The following is a 21268-nucleotide window of genomic DNA, read 5'->3' as shown; positions in this document are numbered from 1 at the left end:
TGGTGGTACTTTATTTGTGTAATACATAACTTTCTAAAATAATTTGTTTCCATTTTACCTAAAAGGAGTATATTAATAAGGAATCTTTCTTCAAGAAAATTTTTAAATTTTTTTCCATTGAAAAATAGCTAGCAAGTAGAATTCCAAATCAATAGTATACTCTTACCATAGAATTATAAACGTTAATATAATTGTGTGCTCATTTGAAATATATGTAAATGAAAGTAATATTTTAGAGTTTCTCTCTCAAGAGAAAGCCAGCTTCTAATTAAGATTACAGATGAGCAGGCTCTGCTATCACCACATCTCCCAATAGACCACTGCATGTTCTGTTATTGTTCCCTCTTCCTTGCTCCCCTTACCAATTCATGTACCTTATTCTATCAATGCTTCTTTCTCAGTGTATCTGGAATCCACCCATTCTCATTCATTCTCACTCCGTAGCCTACTTGATGTTCTTTGAACACCCTCAATCTAGACTACTGCAATAGTTTCCTAATGAGTTCTCAATGGTTTACCCCCTTCCAAAGTTCTTTAGAGTTGATTTCATTTTATGATTCCCACTGAGTAATCCTATCTTGAGGATAAATGTGATAGCTCTTATCCTGGCATTAAGGGACTAACACAGTCTAGATCCGAAACACCCTTCCAATTTATCTTCCAGTATTTGTTTTCTTTGCTCTTGGCGCTCATACCGTCATAATTTAGTTCATGGGTGTGTGTGCGCGTGTGTGCATGTGTGTGTGCGTGTAAGTGTGGAGAATTTCCTCCCCCAATCATTTGGGATCCTTTGAAATTAGGAAAGACTAACTCATATTCCAGTTTGTCCATAATGTCTTATTCATCTCCCCTATATACTGTGCTCTCTTTTTTCTGTAAAGTCCCATTACAAGGCTATTTGTAAATTATTTACTGTCTGGGATTATCACTCACTATTTTCCACTGAAAGGTTTTCTTTAGCCAACAAAATTAAAAGTTTGAAGTCAAGGGTGATGTACCTTATTTACCTGCCTAGTACCTAAATTTGTTATGCACATCGTAGCTACTCAGGAAATATACCTTTGAATGATGAGGCAAAATGGCAGAGCAAAAGCCTTTGATACAACTGTATCAATTTTTCAAGAGATGTTTGCCATAAAACTGACTACACTGAGCAGAAATCTTCATATTCGATTATATTTTTAAATATGCCATAAAACATAAAGTTAATGGCACTTTGGTAATATGCTTAAATGTCTACTGAATTATATACTTTTAAAATTTAGATGTTCATATTTCGTCATTGGTAATATACCTATTATTTACTTGGTAAGAGTAAACTAATTGGGAGAAAAGTTTTCCGTAAGCCAAATAAAACTAATACCAAATTTACAATATAAATATTAAAAATAAGAAATTGTCATAATTACAAGTAAAAGAGAATATTTAAATCAGGCCATATTAGTGGAATCTAAGTAATAAAATAACGTTTGTGAATTTGGCATACTGTTTCACTTACAGTATTTTTCAGCACACCAACATGGCACAAGTATACATATGTAACAAACCTGCACATTATGCACATGTACCCTAGAACTTAAAGTAGAATAAAAATTAAAAAAAAAAGAAAAAAATATTTCAAGGTATGTGCTCTGTGTTTCAATAGGGAGCTTCATGTTCTTCATAGAAAGTAACTATATTAACAAATATAACATGGCTCTGGTAAATGCTACTTTGTTCCCAAGCACTTACTATTTACTTGCTATTTGGTCCTTGCTGTTGCTATTGTTCTATTTTCTTTTACTTTTTAACTTTTATTTTAGGTTCAGGGGTACATGTGCAGGTTTATATAAGTAAATTTGTGTCACGGGCATTTGTTGCACAGATTATTTCATTACCCAGGTTTTAGGCCTAGTACCCAGTAGTTATTTTTTCTGCTCCTCCCCCTCCTCCTACCCTTCACCCTCAAGTAGGTTATACTGCCTGTGGTTCCCCTCATTGTGTGCTTGAGTTCTCATCATTTAGCTCCCACTTGTAAGTGAGAATATGTGGTATTCATTTTTCTATTCCTGCAAAGTTTGCTAAGGATAATCGCCTCCAGCTCCATCCATGTTCCTGCAAAAGTCATGATCTTGTTCATTTTTATGACTGCGTAGTATTTCTTATTGTATATGTCACATTTTCTTTATCCAGTCTGTCACTGATGGACATTTAGGTTGATTCCATTTCTTTGCTATTGTGAGTAGTGCTATTTTCAATCTTTATTATTTTACTTAGAAGTTTTTGCAGTTCATAAAACAGTTCATTATATAAAGTTGTGAACTCTATTATCTAATTAATATATACTATAAGACATCATCTGTCCAGAAATGAAGGATTTTTACTCTGTTTTATTCCTGGCCTCTTATTTCAGAAAGACATATGTGTTATATTTAAAGTTAATGTCTTTAATCACAGTTAATGTCTAGAGAAAAGTTACTCCCATAGTAACTAATTAGATTTCCAGATGATTTTACTGTTAAGACTTATCTACTTCTAGCTTAAATAGACATTCCGTCTTGAATTTAAGGGTAAATATGGAAGTACTGACTGCTGTGAGGTGCACAGTATGAGATATTAAACTCATTTGACGATGGTTGCAAATCCACCAACAGGTTGCAGTATGAAGTGGTCATGTTCTTACTAGAAATCAAAGGACCTAGGTGCAGTTCTTCCCTCCCATTCTGGAGGACCTTGGGCAGCTTTGAGACAGGATGTTATGTATGAAATGGCAACTGAGTACCAGGATATGAAAAATATGAAATTCCAGAAGCAGGGCCTCACCTTATGAGCAATTGTCAAGAGCAGTTTCAGGACTCTTGAAATTCCTCACCCACTCTGAAAGTAAGAAAGCATCGAGAGTGGATTTCAAGAGGATAATTCTTTAGCAGGAAATGCTGCCAAGCTCTGGGTCTCGCTGGGAGTGGGCTAAGTTGTCTGCCTCTCACTTTTTATCTAGGGGGAATAAAAAGCTTCACTAGGAGCATTCAGATATTTTAATGGGGTCTTCAACAGCTTGGGGCCCAGTAGGAGGCTGCTGTCTGACTTACGTTGAGAAATCTTAAGGTAAGCAGCTGTGTTAAAGCCCTGAGGTTGTGAATTGGAGAAAAAACGGAGACCAGTCGGGTTAGAAAATGCCTCCTACCCATGACGACCACAGAATGTATGAGTGTTTCTCACTCATTGAGCCAAAAAGGATTAAGAACTGACCTGAGCCACTTCAAGTTCTGTCTGGGATGCCACTTAGAACTTAATATGGAGAGGCTCATGGAAAGACCAGAGCCCAGAGAAATGGCTGCTGAGGCTACAATTAAAAGGCCTAGCATAGGGAGACCCCGAAGAACCCACAGAAGTTCTCAGGCAGGAAAATCGTCTATGAATAGGACCAAGAATCAAAGAGTATGAAACAATCTTACGTAATACTAGTATACTTTCTGTGCCTGCTTTTACTTTCTCTCTCTCTGCATACTGTCTTTGGAAGAGCCAGAAACTGCTTTGCAAATGGAGGGTGGAGAAGCAGAAAATGAAAGAAGGTACCGAGTGTGCCCACTCTGCAGGTGTCAACATCTATCTAAAATCATCTCCAATTAAAAGATTAGACAAGATTTAATTATCAGTCAACTTAGGAACTCGGTGATCTAATGTCAAACTGAGGCTGTTTTGTGAGTTAAAGGGAGCATAGACCTTACCATTGACTATAAAAATTACGAAGTCCCCAAAATTTTCATCCAGTAGTAGAAGAAATATATGCCCCGTACTTTGAAAGGAGAGTGAGAAAAATAAAATGAATTTTGATTACATTTCCCCAGTTGTGCCAGCTCAACACACAAGTCACATTACTTAATTTTTCTAGCTCTCAGCTTCCTTATGTGTAAGGGAAGTGCAGAGAAGCTGTTTTCAGAATTAAATATTTTATATCACAGAAGTCTGTCTTTTCTGGGAGGTGGGAAGGGAGGAAGAGGTGCAAAATCACATTTCATGAAATTAGTTCAACCCTGATAGCAAAACCTGATTTAAAAAGCCCTGTGCACACACACAACTGAACACCACAAATCAAAATTTTATTAATGACATAAAGGTAAACATCCTAAGTAAATAACAGTAAGTCGAATTCAAAAGTATATTTAAAAATAAGCCATCATTACATTTTATTATGTAATTGCTAAGATCAATCAATAAAAATAGATTTGCTGATATAATTTATCATGCAAATTAGATGCTATTAAAAATTTTATAAAAGTAAACCAAGATGTCTGATTTTAAAATAAGTAAATATTCTGTAATCTAAGTGAAGAGATTTCTTTTTAGAACATTAAATTCCATCTATCTAATACTGCAGACAACATCATATGTATTGCTAAGACCCAAAAGAATTACTATGAGGCCAGGCGTGGTGGCTCACACCCATAATTTCAACACTTTGGGAGGCCAAGGCAGGTGGGTCACCTGAGGTCAGGAGTTCGAGACCAGCCTGACCAACATGGCAAAACCCCATCTCTACTAAAAATACAAAAATTAGCTAGGCCTGGTGGTGGGTGCCTGTAATCCCAGCTACTCGAGAGGCTGAGGCAGGAGAATCGCTTGAATCCAGGAGGCGGAGGTTGCAGTAAGCCGAGATCGTGCCACTGCACTACAGCCTGGGTAATGAAGTGAGACTCTGTCTCCAAAAAAAAAAAAAAAAAAAAAAATTACTATGAGTCAGAGGAATAGAAAAGTTTCTGTTATCAATTCAACATTCTATGTTGCTCTGGCAGTTCTAGGCAATGCTATTAAAAATTACAGGCACATCTCAGAGATATTGCAGGTTTGGTTCTGTACTGCTGCAATAAGGTGAGTTGCATATTTTTTTTGTTTTTTAGTGCATATAAAAGTTATGTTTGCACTATACTATAGTCTATTAAGTGTGCAACAGCTTAACAATGTCTAAAAGAACAATGTACATTCTTTCATTAAGAATACTTTATTGCTAAAATTTGCTAACAATCATTGGAGACTTCAACTAGTTATAATCTTCTTTCTGGTGAAGGATCTTGCCCTCATGCTGATGGCTACTGACTGATCAGGGTGGTGACTGTTGAATGTTGGGGTACCTGTGGCAACATATTAAAATAAGACAATTATAAGGTTTGCCACATCAGTTGACTCTTCCTTTCACAAAGGATTTGTCTGTGGCATGTGATGCTGTTCGATAGCATTTTTCCCACAGTAGAACTTCCTTCAAAATTGGAGTCAATCTTCTCACACTGTGCTGCTGCTTTGTGAAATAATTTTATGTAATATTCTAGATTCTTTGTTGTCATTTCAGCAATGTTCACAGCATCTTCACTAGGAGTAGTTTCTATCTAAAGAAACTACTGTCTTTGCTCATCCATAAGAAACAACTTCTCATCCATTCAAGATTTTATCATGAGTCTGCAGCAATTCAGTTACATCTTTAGGCTTCACTTGTAATTTTAGTTCTTTTGCTATTTCTACCACATCTGTAGTTACTTCCTCAAAAGAATTCTTGAAACCCTCATCAAAGTCATCCAGGAGCATTGGAATCAACTTATTTCAAACTCCTGTTTATGTTAATATTTGACCCCTCCCATGCATCACAGATGTTCTTAATGGCATCTAGTATGGAAGTGAATCCTTTTCATAAGGTTTTTAATTTACTTTGCCTGTATCAATCAGGGAAATCACTATCTATGGCAGTGATAGTCTTAGAAAATGTATTTCTTAAATAGTAAGACTTGAAGTTCAAAGTTACTTCTTGATCATGGGCTACAGAATGGATGTTGTGTTAACAGACATAAAAAACAATATTAATCTCCTTTTACAGCTTCATCAGAGCTCCTGGGTGATTGCATTGTCAGTATTGAGCAGTAATATTTTGAAAGTTACTTTTTTTTTTTTCTCCTGAGCAGTAGGTCTCAATAGTGGACTTAAAATATTCAGTAAATCCTGCTATAAACAGATGTGCTATCATCCAGGCTTTGTTGTTTCATCTATAGAGCTCAGGCCATGTAGATTTAGCACAATTCTTAAAGGTCTTAGGATTTTTGGAACAGTGAATGAGCATTGGCTTCAACGGAAAGTCACCAGCTACATTAGTGCCTAACAAGAGAGTCAACTTGTCTTTGAAGCTTTAAAGCCAGGCATTGACTTCTCTTCTCTAGCTATGAAAGTCCTAAATGGCATCTTCTTTTAACATAAGGCTGTTTCATCTACTTGGAAAATCTGTTGTTTATTGTAGCCACCTTCATCAATGATCTTAGTTAGATCTTGTGAGTTATCTGCTGCAACTTCTAAATGGCACTTACTGCCTTACCTTGCACTTTTTTTTTTTTTTTTTTCTGAGACAGAGTCTCATTCTGTCACCCAGGCTCTAATGCAGTAGCATGGTCTTGGCTCACTGCAAGCTGTGCCTCCCTAATTCAAGTGATTCTCCTGCTTCAGCCTCCCAAGTAGCTGGGACTACAGACTATTAGCCACCATACCTGGCTAATTTTTGTATTTTTTAGTAGAGAAGGGGTTTTGCCATGTTGGCTGGTCTCAAACTGCTGGTCCCAAGTGATCCACCTGCCTCGGCCTCCAAAGGTGCTGGGATTACAGGCATGAGCCACTGCCCCCAACCACCTTACGCTTTTATGTTATGGAGACGGCTTCTTTCCCTAAACCTCATGAACCGACTTTGGCTAGCTTCAGACATTTCTTCTGCATCTTCTGACTTCCCTCAGCGTTCATAGAATTGAAGAGAATTAGAGACTTGCTCTGGATTCGGTTTTGGCTTCAGTAAATGTTGACGCTGGTTTGATCTTCTGTCCAGATCACTCAAGGTTTCTTCACATTAGCAATGAGGCTGCTTTGCTTTCTTATCATTCACATTTTCACTGGAGTAGCATTGTTAATTTCCTTCATGAACTTTTTATTGCATTCACAACTAGGCTGTTTGGCACAAGAGGCCTAACTTTTGGCCCATCTTGGTTTTTGTTTGTTTGTTTGTTTGTTTTTTGAGACAGGGTCTCATTCTGTCACCCAGGCTGGAGTGCAGTGGTGCGATCTTGGCTCACTGTAACCTCCACCTCCCAGGTTCAAGAGATTCTAGTGCCTCAGCCTCTCAAGTAGCTGAGATTACAGGCACATGCCCCCATACCCAGCTAATTATTGTATTATTAGTAGAGACAAGGTTTCACCATGTTGGCCAGGCTAGTCTTGAACTCCTGACCTCAAGTGATCTGCCTGCCTCGGCCTCCCAAAGTGCTGGGATTACAGGCGTGAGCCCATCTTGGTTTTTGGCATGTCTCCCTCACTAAGTTTATTATTATTATTTTTTTGAGACAGAGTCTTGCTTCCTTACCCAGACTGGAGTGCAGTGGCTCAATCACAGCTCACTGCAACCTTGACCTCCTGGGCTCAAGCAATCCTCCTACCTCAGCCTCCCAAGTAGCTAGGACGACAAGCATCACACCATCATGCTTGGCAAATTTTCGTTATTATTTTTGTTATCGTTTGTAGAGACAGGGTCTCCCTGTGCTTCCCAGGCAGGTCTTGAACTCCTGGGCTCAAGCAATCCATGCTTCAATCTCAAAAACTGCTGAGATTACAAGTGTGAGCCACTGTACCCAGCCAGTTTATTTTAAATTTTTGATTAAAAGTGAGAGACATGCAACTCTTTCTTTCTCTTGAACACGTAGAGGCCACTGTAGGGTTATTAATTGGCCTAATTTCAATATTATTGTGTCTTAGGAAATAGGGAGACCTGAGGAGAGGCAGAGAAAAAGGAAAATGGCCTGTTGGTGGAGCAGTCAGAACACACACATTTATCAATTAAGTTCACCACCTTATGCGGACACGGTGACACCCCAAAATAATTACAATAATATCAAAGATCACTGATCATAGTTCACCATAGCAGATATAATAATAATGAAAAAGCTTGAAATATTGTGAGAATTACCAAAATGTGACACAGACATGAAGTCAGTACATACTTTTGGAAAAATTGTACCTATAGACTTGCTCAATGCAGGTTTGCTACAAACTTGCAATTTGTAAAACAATGCAATATCTTCAAAGCACAGTAAAGCAATGTGCAATAGAATAAGGTATACCTATAAATATGTGGGTTGGTGCAATGTAATAATTAGCTATAAACAGAAAAAATTATCATTACGTTCAGTTATTTTTTCTTTGATATCGTTATTTAAAAGGTCGCCTATCCAACTATTATTAAAATAGTTGTTTATGTATCTGAAAATTGTAATGTATCTGAAATGTACTCTAGAGGTAGTTATTGATCTAAATTTCATCCAAAGAGAGCAAGAATATTCATTGAATAATCATCTTTTCCCTCTCACTAATTCAAAGCCTCACCTATCACATACAAAATGTTGCTTACATATCCTTGAATCCGTTTCTGGACTCTGTGTTCTCTTCCAAATGATCTGCTTAATTTTGAGTCAGCATCGCTGTATGTTAGTTATTGTAGATTTGTAACTTAATAAGAAAATCTGCCCATCCTTGAGAGCACTCTTCCTACTTGACCCAATAATTATTTTGAAGTTTTGCATTTTACTAATTGTCATAGGAGATTATTTGTTCTATTTATTGTTGCTAAATTCTGCTCAAATAACACCTACAGTCCTGTTCATATTCAGGGTGCTTACCGAAGATATGTAAATGTTCCATGGATTCTTAAAAGAAATTTCTATAGGATGCAAATTTAATCAACATAATTATCATTCCACTTTCCCATATCCTTACTTATTTTTAAGTCTCTCAGATTTTCATTTTATTTTGAATAGTGTCTGTTTTATATGTGTGTGATATTTTTCACATCTACAACTCAGGGGTGTAAGAAATATAACTTTGTTTTTTTCCTAACTTATATTAATTTTACTCTCAAGTCTTCACTTTCCCTGATGCTGAAAACTTGCCAATTTAGGGGAATGCAGGCTCCTCCAGGTTAAACTCAAGCTCTCTGGAATAAGTACTCAGGAAAATTATTTCTGTTTTCTCAATTTTTTTCCCTTATCTTCTTTTTCCTGGAGGATTTGAGCTCCCAAAGACTTGCAATTTTTTTTTTTTTTTTCCTCTAGTGGGTGGCATCTGGGCTTTGCCATTCTCTGTTTTCAGGGTCCACCACCTGGCTGACTTGTTCTTCCTATCGACATTGGCTCCTGGGCTGAAACCAGTCTCTGGCTCATATTCACATACCTCTTGATATGTAACTTGTAAAATTTCTTTAAGCATGTGATATAAACTTCTCTCAAGTCTTTAGGGAACAAGGAAACTTTGGAGATTCTGCAAAGCTTGCCTGAGGCTATTTACATGAACTCTCATTCACACTGTTATTCTACTCTGTTATCACAGTGACCCAGGATTCAAGTCTCCCAGCCACACTTCAACAATTTCAAGGTTCAGCCTAAAAGGAGGGGCAACAACTGGTCACTCTTCAGAGGCTACAGGTGCCCCAGTTATTGTCCCATTCCCTCTGAATCTTCTCTTCCCATCTAGCGTTTGAATCCTTAGTAACTTTTAGGTAGAAAAATAACTAAAAATGCATCACGTGTTTATCTCAACCCAGTGGTTTCTGAAATAAACTCTATGATCTTAGTCATCCAGCATTTTGCACTTAGTATGCAATGTTGTATTTTGAGTATGACAAATGAACACCTTCTTTTTCAAAAAGCCCAGCTGTGGCAAATTTCGAGTGATGACTTTCAAGAATATTGGCTCAGTCAATGATTTACAAAAGTCTATTTAGCAGCTTTACTATTTATCATAAAGTGGTAGTTTTGTAGTATATTTTAAAATCTGACGTGCTGGCCTTTTCACACCAAAAACGTATTTCTACATGGTAAAGCTTCAAATGTCATTTAAACTGATGTGATTAAAAACTGAACCAAACCTAAACTACAGCTCTACTGACTTCTCTGTTTCAATTGTCACTCCAGAAACTTCCTCCAAGTTTTATATGCTTCCCTAAATTTACTAACTTAAATTGTTTGATTTCTACTAACTTGATACCTTTTCTAAAGCAATGTAGTCCACTTAATACCTCCTCTTCTAATATAATTTTCTCGGATTAAGAGATTAATACAACTAAATAGCAAAGGAAGGGCAATGGATTTTACAAAGCACACAGAGGGAAATATCTTGGTATACTTAATATTTCCAAAATTAATCATTTTACATATATTACATTGCTGTGTTATTAACACACACACACATACACACACACACACACACAATTATAGCCATTATATCTTTTTGTCACAGCATTCCTTTTGACAAGATAAGATTAATCTCAACCCATTTAGTTTTTAATTTTGAAAATGTATATTTGCTGTACTATTTCTGTTAACAGCTTTCTATTTGCCTAACATATCTTTGTCTTCTTTGTTTTTTAATTTGTCTCAATTTGTTTTAGATGTTTGTCTCACACATCTTTAAGTGATTCATTTACAGTGTCACGTTCTTTATATATTTTTTTATTTTAGTTTCATGGATACATGTGCAGGTTTGTTATATAAATTGTGTGTCACGGGGGTTTGGTGTAAACCTTATTTCATAATCCAGGTAATAAGCATAGTACCTGATGGGTAGTTTCTACCCATCCTTCTACCCACCCTCCTCCCACCCTTCACCCTCAAATAAGCCCCAGTGTCTATTGCTTCTTTCTTTGTGTCTATGTGTACTCAATATTTAGCTCCCACTTACAAATGAGAACATACACTATTTGGTTTTCTGTTTCTGCGTTAGTCCACTTAGGATAATGGCCTCCAGCTTCATTCATGTTGCTGCAAAGGACATGATCTTGTTCCTTTTTATGACTGTGTATTATTCTGTGGTATATATGTTCCATGTTTTCTTTATCCAGTCTACTGTTGATGAGCATTTAGGTTGATTCGATGTCTTTGCTATTGTGAATAGTGCTGCAATAAACACATGTCTGCATGTGTCTTTATGATGAAACATTTACATTCCTTTGACTGTATACCCAATAGTTAATCCCATTTGCCAATTTTCTTGTTTAGAAAATATTTTCTTGATGTTTTCTTTGTTTTATACATATGGGTAAATATGTTATATTTTATTTGCCTTTCTTCTTTGGAGATCAAAAGATATCGAATGTGATTACTTTGGAGAGTATCTTTATAGTTTTTAATATGCTTGTGTATATATAATTATATCAATAGTAAAATAGTGTTTTATTGATTCCTTCCTCAGCAAAATAAAGAATAAACATAATTCTAATTTCCTTCATAATTTATCTGAAAACGTTTGTAATTCATTGCTATTACCTAAGGTTTTAGACCCAGAATATAATTAATAAGTATTGATTTTATACAATATATCTTAGTTTTTCAGAAATGTTTCATATATATATGACTTGTAATAACATTTGCCATGGTTGTGTAAATGTGATTCAGTAATTTTTAGTCAAACTATACCATAGCTTCTTTTTCTTGAGATCTTCAATTTGATTTAACTAAATCCAAGTTTGTCAAGTTGGTGTATATCTGACATCTTTCCTAAGCTTTTTAGGAAAGGAACATAAGAGAAATATATTTCTATTTTTCCAAGTAAAGTACATGGCAAGTATAATTGTACATAAAACTTTAGAATGGCATATTAGAAGCTGGAAATTCTGGATACTGGAAGAAGCAAGGCTCTTTTGCCATGGTTTGTATGCATGAATTTTGGTGGCATTGCTTTTTCTTCTCAAGAATTTATTGATATTGCTCCCTTAACTTCTGATGATTACTAGTGCAGAGAAATCTAAGGCTAAAATGATTTTTTGTGCCTTTCCTATAATCTTTTTTTTTTAAATCTAAATGTTTATAGAATGTTTTTTAACATTGGTATGTTGTAATTGCCCCATATGTTATAACATAACATTGTTATGTTGTGATGTTGTAATTTCCCCATATCCATGGGGGATACATTCCAAGACTCCCAGTGGATCTTGAACGGGAATGCCTGAAACCATGGATAGAACTGAACCATATATATGGCTCACTAATATTGCTTTGGTAAGAAAACAAATTTGCCAGAAATTGTCTAAACATTGCCTTCTTTTGAAACCTCTTTCCCTGAAGAGTCCCATTCATTTCCAGACTAAAGTCTTTTTTTCACTGGAGGAGAATTATCTTCTCTGATATTGTTTTTATTTCATTTGTTTTTGGATATTGACTTTTTTTCATTTGTTTTTGTTTCTCCTTCAGGGATACCAATTATTTGATTCTATTTGATTGAACTTGACTGACATATATTTGTCTTCCTTATTTGATCTTTTATCTGTATTTTCACCTTTTTTCTATATTTTTATAGCTATCATCTTCTCTCACAAATTTTTGATTTTTAATAAGATTCTGTAATTTCTGAAAAAATGTTTTGTGTTATCTACAACATAAACTTTCTACTTCTGTAATACGTCTTTTGTTCTCTATTGCTTCCAAAGCAGATTTTAGCTGTGCTAGTGCTTTTTTCTGTGGTTTCTTTATAATCTTTCATGTTTCTAGGTTGATTTTCATGTTTGAACACATCTAATTTAGTTCCATTTGTATCTAACCCTATCATTATTATTATCTTATTTTAAAGAAATTTATCGTAAATAAAAATAGATATTATAAAATATTTCTTGCTGTCATAGTGTAAAGTTTAAATTTGTCTCTGTATTTTGAAAATAAAGTACATTTATTTTCATATTAATATTTTCAAAGTCTCATGCTGGATATATATCAATTGTACACACTCCTCAGAGTACACAATTTTCACCACTTTTCTCACATTTGCCTGTTTCTCCTATAGACTTTATCGAGATACACTGTATAACCTGTGCACATTTATACCCAGGAAGATTGCACTATCAGGACACTTTCATGACCATTTCAAAAGGGGTCATGAAAGGGGATGATAGGAAAGGGATGCCCCTACTCATTTTAGGAAACAGCTACAACATACTGTCTGCTCCCTTGGTCAGCAAAAATCTGATCTCTCTGATATGGGAGCAAGTGTTAAGGGCTTACAGAAATCTTCATGTTGCTCAAATCTGCATGAGCAGAAATTTTTTATGAGGTTTTGAAGATAATTGATGGAAATCCCCAGTTTGGAATGCTGCCATCTGAAGCACTCCACCCACAAGAGCAGAGGTATCTATGAGCATTATTAAATGGGAGATTGGGGGAAGAAAAACAACCACTGCTAGCTCACTTCTGTGAAAACCAATCTCATCATCTATATTTAAATAAAAATAAGCAATGTTTATTCTCCTTTTGGAATAATTTTATTTTGTACTTTTTACTCATGCTTCCTTTCTATGCTAAAGTCATGGCAATGTATATGAAAAGATAACTTATTTCTATAATTAGATATATTAGTTCACTAATTTTATGCTGAAATTGACTTTTTATTTAAGAAAATAACAGGATTTTTTGTCTTAACTGAATTATTAAAAGCCAAAAGCAATCTATTTCTAATATCTTATCTGTTAATAATTGATCTAGTAAAAACATGAGTGAAAGAGGGGAGTCTCCAAGTTCTGCTTCTATATACTTTTGTGTATTTTATAATTTTCTTAATGAAATTTATAATTAAGAGCAAGCATAAAATTGAAAATGCTTTTTCTACTACATATAAGACACTACATGGTACTCACTAAGCTATTGACATGGCCTTTGCTTATGTTGTAATTTCCCCATATCCATCTATGGGGGACACATTCCAAGACCCCCAGTGGATCTTGAACTGGAATGCCTGAAACCATGGATAGAACTGAACCATATATATGGCTCACTGACTATAAACCATATACAAAAACATTCTGTTTCTCCTATATATACATGGTTATGATGAAGAGTTTAATTTATAAATTAGGCACAGTAAGAGATTACCAACAATAACTAATAAATTAGAACAATTATAACAATATATTGTAATAAAAATTATGTGAATGTGGTTTATCTCTCAAAATAGCTTATTGTACTGTACTCACCTGTTTTCTGATCACAGTTGGCTCCTGGTACCTGAAAATGCAGAAAGTGAAACCACGGAGAAGAGTGAACTACTGTACTGTATATAGACGGGCCAGTGCACATTTGAGAAAAGGAAGCTAATCATATTGCTTCTGCGAATTGCAGTGTCACCTCTACCTAAAATAAGTGTTTCTTCATTGTAGAGGCAGTCATCCACAATTCTAAAAATAATAGTCATATTCTTACAAGGCTTTCTGTTTAACAAGCTAGAGCTGAATCAGACTTTGGAATCTGTATTTTCACATATGAGAGGCATTTTAGATTTTTCAAAATAAAAATGAAGTTTCCGAGTTAGAATTTTCAACTAATAAAGGGGTCTGTGCTTTATACAGACATATTACTATGATCATTTATCAAAGTACATCACATCCTTTTGTCCATTTCCTTACAAATCCTTTCCACCTACCTATGCTGCTGGAGCTGAAGTGCTGCTTTGAGAAAAATAACCCAATCCAATGTCAGCTGACTTTCCCTTTGAAAAGACCTGTCACTTTGTGTCAATTGTAGGAATTTGTGTCAATTTCTGAAGTAATTTCATATTTGCTGTGCATTATATCATTGTGCTCATGTCTCAAGCAACTGAAGATATACATGGAAATTTATTGGACAAGACAGTTCCCTTCCCAAGTGCAGAGATGCCTAAAAGGCGAAGGTGAAAAACAGTCAATGTTTTAGGAGCAGCTAAAATATATAACTAAAATGGCACAAACTTTAATGTTTAAATTGAATTTGGCATAATTTTCATTGACTTTAAAAGTAATAAATTGAGCTAGAATTGACTTGCACTCAAATTCTTTATCTTCCCAGTTATTTTTGTAAACTTTGTTTTAAACTTTATATGGCTTTCAAGTTTATCTTTAAATAGTTGAATTTTATATTTGATGATAATTCTGCTGTCTTGCACACTGTAGACTCTGGATTAAGCTTTCTTTCTAAGAGTAAAGAAATCATCAACACCCTTGTCACTTTTTCTCTGGAAAAGGTGTGGTTGGGAACTAGACTTGGTCCATGTAAAGTGTTAGCTCTATCATCTAAATGGAAACAGACATCTTATTTTGCATTTCAGTTTAACCAGCTGAAATGATGTTTCGCTTATTTCCCAAGGTTAGTTCTTTTCTGAAAATAAATATGCACTTAAGATTGAGGGACTCAAAAGCATCTACCAGTCTTGAAATTCTCTGTCCTTAAATTTTAAGATTTTTCTTAGCATCTACATTTGTTTTACTCTAAAGCAGAACTACTGAAAATTTAGCGTACCATACTGAGTTAGGAATATAAGGATTAATACTCAATATATGGAGAATATATGAAGGAATAGGTCTTTTATGACATTTCTTTTTATGAGTGAGAAGAGACCTAATAAATTACTTTATTAAATCTCTTCTCACAAGTGAAGATAAATGTCATCAAGGGCTTAAGGTCTCATGTATTACATATAATGTATGGTTCTTCTATCTATCTTCCTATATTTCTATATTTTGTCAAAATCATCCAATGAGCTTTACTTCATCATCAAATGCTTTTTGTAAGACAAAAAAAATAAAATAATATATTGAGAAGAAAATGTCCGACTTCATTTAGGCTGTTGCTCAACATGGTATATCTGCTCTCAGGTTACTCTGCTGTTACACTTTTCTTCCTGTAATTTCTCCTCTCCAAGGGCCAAACAGATGATGATAGCTCAAATTAACTTTTACTGTTTAGTAAAAATTTAGACAGGTTTTGGATCCTTTCCTAACCACCCTCTGCATCTTTGTTTGTCTGCAGTAATATTGCTTCTCTCAAAATTTGTACCTCCTCCTTTAGCACTTGTATTTGGAATAAAGTCATCAACACCCAATTATATAAATTAGACACAGAAATGCCATACTGTACTCATCTGATACCCTCAAGCCACATAACTCACTAACTCTAAACCCTATACATTTTACATTTTCATTCTCTTTCCTATTTCTTCTCATTTTTAATGCCTTGGCTAAATTATAATTTTTCGTTGAGACAGGGTCTTGCTCTGTTGCCCAGGTTGTAGTACACCAGAGTGATCATGGCTCCCTGCAGCCTCAACCTCCTGGGCTCAAGTGATCCTCCCACCTCAGCCTCCCAAGTCATTGGGACCACAGGTGTGCACCACTGTGCCTGGCTAATTTTTTAAATTTTTTGTAGAGATATGATGAGACAGGTCTCACCATAGTGCCCAGGCTAATTTTCGTAATCTTTAACTAGACAATTTTCATAATCTATTAAAGCAGGGACTTTCAAACTTTTCTTGTTGCCATGAAGATACATGTTTACCTTACAACTCACTATAAGCATGCATCAATAAAACCGCACATATATTGGTGAAACATAAGTTCCAAAAAACAATTCTTCTTCTTAATGTGTGATGTACACTGTTATACTCTATTTGATTCCACTATTAAAGAAATAATTGATTTTAAAACTTACTTATGGGTTGCTACCTGCAAGTTGAAAAACACTGCAAAAGAATTACACTGTCTCCAGCCATAATTCCCACTAATGAATTTTCCATATTGCCAGCACAAAGTTTTGTGTTCTACCTATCTAAACAAATAATTTCTCTCCTTAAAGCCTTTCTTTCAACTATTGGATAAAGACTAAACTCAATACCATAGCATGCAGTCAGCGTTCTTCCTGTTTACACTTACAGTCCACATACCTTCCTCCTCAAACTTACATGCTCAAGACATTCCATTTCATCTCTCTATGTCTTCCACACAGTACTTCTACTTGGAAAACTGCCTGTTTTAAATCTTCATATTCTCTATCCTTCAAAACTCTACTAACATCTCTCTCCTCCTCTGTAAAACTTTCTCTAATCCCTCTCCAAACAAAAATAATTACTCTTCCACCACTGTATTTGTAAATACCCTCTAATGACAGACACTCACAGAACTCACTCTCCACTGATGTTCCCACCTTGTCTACATGGCCATTTGAGCATGGCTTTCCCATAAAGGCTTTATCAATTTTCAGGACGGAAGAATTTCAAGACTGCATGCAGCCCAGGATGGCTTTGAATGTGGCCCAACACAAATTCATAAACTTTTAAAAAACATTATGAGGTTTTTTATGCATTTTTTAAGCTCATTAGCTATTGTTAGTGTATTTTACGTGTAGCTCAGGGAAGCCAAAAGATTGGACACCCCTGTAGTAAATGATAGGTGTCTTGTTTTCCACCACAAACAACTAAATGATTAGAGAGCTAGACTAAATATGTGAAGCAACTGTTTTCAACCACTGGATAAGAGGATGCACAGGAATGCAGACCGTGCTACAGAAGCAAATGAGTTGAAGCCTATAAGCTCCTTGGCCTTCTGCCAGGGCAAAATAGAACTTATGCTCACAGTGTTGAGGGGACAAACACAGAAATTCAAGGATAAGAGAGCTGGAGAAGAGGGAGCTCTTCAGAAAAAGACTTCCAGAAATCTACCTAAGGATCCCCAAGAGTCTTAGGCTGTATTAGTCCATTCTTACACTGCTGAAAAGACATACCTGAGGCTGGGTAATTTCTAAAGAAAAGGGGTCTAATTGACTCACAATTCCAGATGACTGGGGAGGCCTCAGGAAACTTTCTATCATGGCAGAAGGCAAAGGGGAAACAAGGCACATCTTGCATGGTGAAAAGAGGAAGAGAGAGAGTGAAGGGAGAAGTGCTACACAATTTCAGGCAATCAGATCATGTGAGAACTCTAGACCTCCAGGGAGATGGTGCTAAACCATTGTTTATTTACTGTTCAATATAACCATATTATAGGTTAAATCCTATGTTGAAAAACAATCTGCATATGCACCAGGTGAAACACTATGAAGCTTGGTATATATAAGGGGTTAGGGAGCTACAGGCTGAACAATTCCCAAAGCTCAAATATGGGTGGCTGACATGCAAGTGTTTACCAGCCATAATAGGAAGATCTTGTTGAATATCTGAAGCATTCAATAGAAATATCAGAAGGATCACACCTTACAAGCAAGGTTAAACTTACTCTAGAGTAAAGGCTATTTTAGACCTAATCTAACAATTCTTTTAAAAAAGGCCTTGAAAAAACCATGCCAAGTTACAAAATGTAGCAAAATTGGGACCAAGAGAAAAAGCAATTAATAAAAGCAGAGCCAAACATACCAAAGATGATGGAATTAGCAGAAAAATCTTTAAAGTGTTCTTCATAAATATGCCTAGTGATTTAAAGGAAAGCATATACTCAATAGTACAGAAACAGAAGATGTTTTTAAGAGAACAAATGGAATTTCTACAACTGAAAACTGTAAGATTTGAAATGAAAATGTTACTGGATAGGCATAACAGCATATTAAACTCTTCAGAAGAAAAAGAAAGAATTAGTGAACTTGAAAATATAACAAAAACTATATTGAAATATATTCAAAAGCACAGGAAAAAAAAAAAAGACTAAAAAAGCTTAGACCCTAAGTCATCTGTGGGACAATATGAAGTGGTCTAATATATATGTACCTAGAGTGAAAGAAAGTAGAGACAATAAGAAAAAGGCAAAAAAGATACAGGAAAATAAAAATAAAAATATTTCAAATTTGATGAGCTATATTAACAGAGATTCAAAGAAAGTCATGCTAAGCAACATCATAATCAAATTATTGAAGTCAAACGATTGAAAGAAAAATATTTAAAGAACAAGACAAAATACAAATTGACATTCTTCACGTAGGGAAACAAACATAAGAATTCCCATAGACTACTCGTCAGGAAAAACACAAGCCAGTCACAGAGTGACATATTTAAAAGTGTCAAAAAAAAAATCAACAAATAATTCTATATTGAGTGAACATTCATGTCAAAGTTGCAGGTTAAGTAAACATTTTTGTAGACAAGCAAAATCTGAAAGAATTCATATACAGCAGATTAGCACAAGAAAAAATGTTAAAAATATTAAATAACTTAAAAATTCCTCAAGCTGAAAGAAAGTGATACTGGATGTATACTTGGAAAAAGAGTATCTGAAATAATAAATACATAGAAAAATATATAAGACTACTTCTTTGCTTTTCAGTTTCTTTTAAAAGACAATTGACTATTCAAAGTAACATTATAATGACAAAGAGTGAGGCTTACATGCAGAAGGAAAATATATGACAAAATAGCATCAAAGATAGAAGGGGAAAATCACACCACATTGTTGTAAGTTCCTTACATTATATGTGAAATTTCTTGTATTTGAAGCTTCAAATATAAATATTGGCAGTAATGGCTGGCAAACTATGGTCATAGCTCAAGTTTCTTCTGAGTCCTGTTTTTGTAAGGTTCACAAGCTAAGAAAGTTTTTTACATTTTTAAAGTGTTATTTTTTAAAAGGAATATATGACAGAGACCCTATGTGGCCAATAAAGCCAAAAGTATTTACTATTTGGTCTTTCACAGAAAAGTTTGGCAATTTCTGAGTTAGATTACGATATGTTAAAGATGCATATTGAAAACTCAAATGAATCTACTAAAAATATAAAGCACAGAATTATTACCAATAAGACAATATTAGAGATAAAATCAAATATGAAAAAATTTATTAGTTAAAAGAGTGAAACGGGGGAAAAGTTGAAAAAGAATGCAAAATTAGAAAATAAATAGTGAAAAGAACCAATTTGAGCTCAAGGATATCAGTAATTACATTACATGTGAATGTTCTAAACACTTCAATTAAGAGACATAGATTGCCAATCTAGACAAAATAGCAAGATTCAATTACTGTGTAGGAAAAAAAAGCTACTAGAAATATAGAAACACATATATGATAAAAGTAAATGCACAGAAAAGGATATATTATGCAAACATTAATCAGAACAAAGCAGAAACCTCTATATTAATATCTATAAACAGATTTTTCAAAGGGAATCTGTAAATAGATTCCTTTCTATGAAATAAATAAAACAAACTTCATGAAAGGGAATATTACCAGGGATAAAAAGGACATTATTATTTTATAATGATACAACAGACAATAGATAAAGAAGATCTAAAAATCCTAATGTATATGAACTTTAAAAAGCACCAAAAAATATATGGAGAAAAAATTAAAAGAACTGCAAAAATAAATAGACAAAACCCCATTATTGTTGAAAATTTCAATACTCCTCTCTCAGTAATTCACAGACCTAGTAGACAGAAAATCACTAAGTATATAGAAGATCTGAACTATACTATCAATCAATTTGATCTAATTGACATTAATAGAACATGCCACCTAACTGCTGAAGAACACACATTACTTTCAAGTGGATATCGAACTTTTACTACAATAGACCATAAGCTGGGCTATAAACCAAGTTTTAATAAATTTAAAATTATTGTAATACTACAGAGTATGTTCTAGACCACAACTGAATTAAGCCAGAAAAAAATAATAGGATATATGAAAAATTCCTGAATATTTGGAAATTACACAACACAATTTTAAATGAACTATGTGTCAAATGCTAAGAAATATTATACAGTACTTATAACTCAATGATAATGAAAATACAACATATCTGCTGCTAGGTGAAGTTTAAAGTGAAATTTATAGCTTTATTAGCTTATATTTTAGAAAAGAAAAAGTTCTAAAAATCATTATCTAAGCTTCTACATTAAGCTTGGAAAAGAAAAATACATCAAAGTAAGTAGAAGGCAGGTGTTGGAAAATAGTGATCTATGGCTATTTTCTTTTTTTTTTTTTTTTTTTTTTTTGAGATGGAGTCTCCCTCTGTCACCCAGGCTGGAGTGCAGTGGCCGGATCTCAGCTCACTGCAAGCTCCGCCTCCCGGGTTTACGCCATTCTCCTCCCTCAGCCTCCCGAGTAGCTGGGACTACAGGCGCCCGCCACCTCGCCCGGCTATTTTTTTTGTATTTTTTAGTAGAGACGGGGTTTCACCGTGTTAGCCGGGATCGTCTCTCGATCTCCTGACCTCGTGATCCGCCCATCTCGGCCTCCCAAAGTGCTGGGATTACAGGCTTGAGCCACCGCGCCCGGCCCTATGGCTATTTTCAAATATATACTGCTCAGAACTTTTCTAAGCTGGGTAGGTGGTACCTGGAGTGAGAAATGATTGAATAGAAACCCTAAAAAGAGAGACCTCCAGAGAGATTTAGAGACAACTATCCCAGAGACATTTTTTACATTCCAAAGAGTAATAAAATCCCAGAGACCTTACCCTCCTACCCAGAGGGAAGATGTGATTACATTCCAGAGTCAAAATCTTTCTTT

The sequence above is a fragment of the Macaca fascicularis genome, chromosome 12 (assembly GCF_037993035.2).
Source record: "Macaca fascicularis isolate 582-1 chromosome 12, T2T-MFA8v1.1".
Lineage (NCBI taxonomy): Eukaryota > Metazoa > Chordata > Mammalia > Primates > Cercopithecidae > Macaca > Macaca fascicularis.
The sequence above is the reverse complement of the archived record's forward strand: the minus strand, read 5'-3'. Positions refer to the sequence as shown.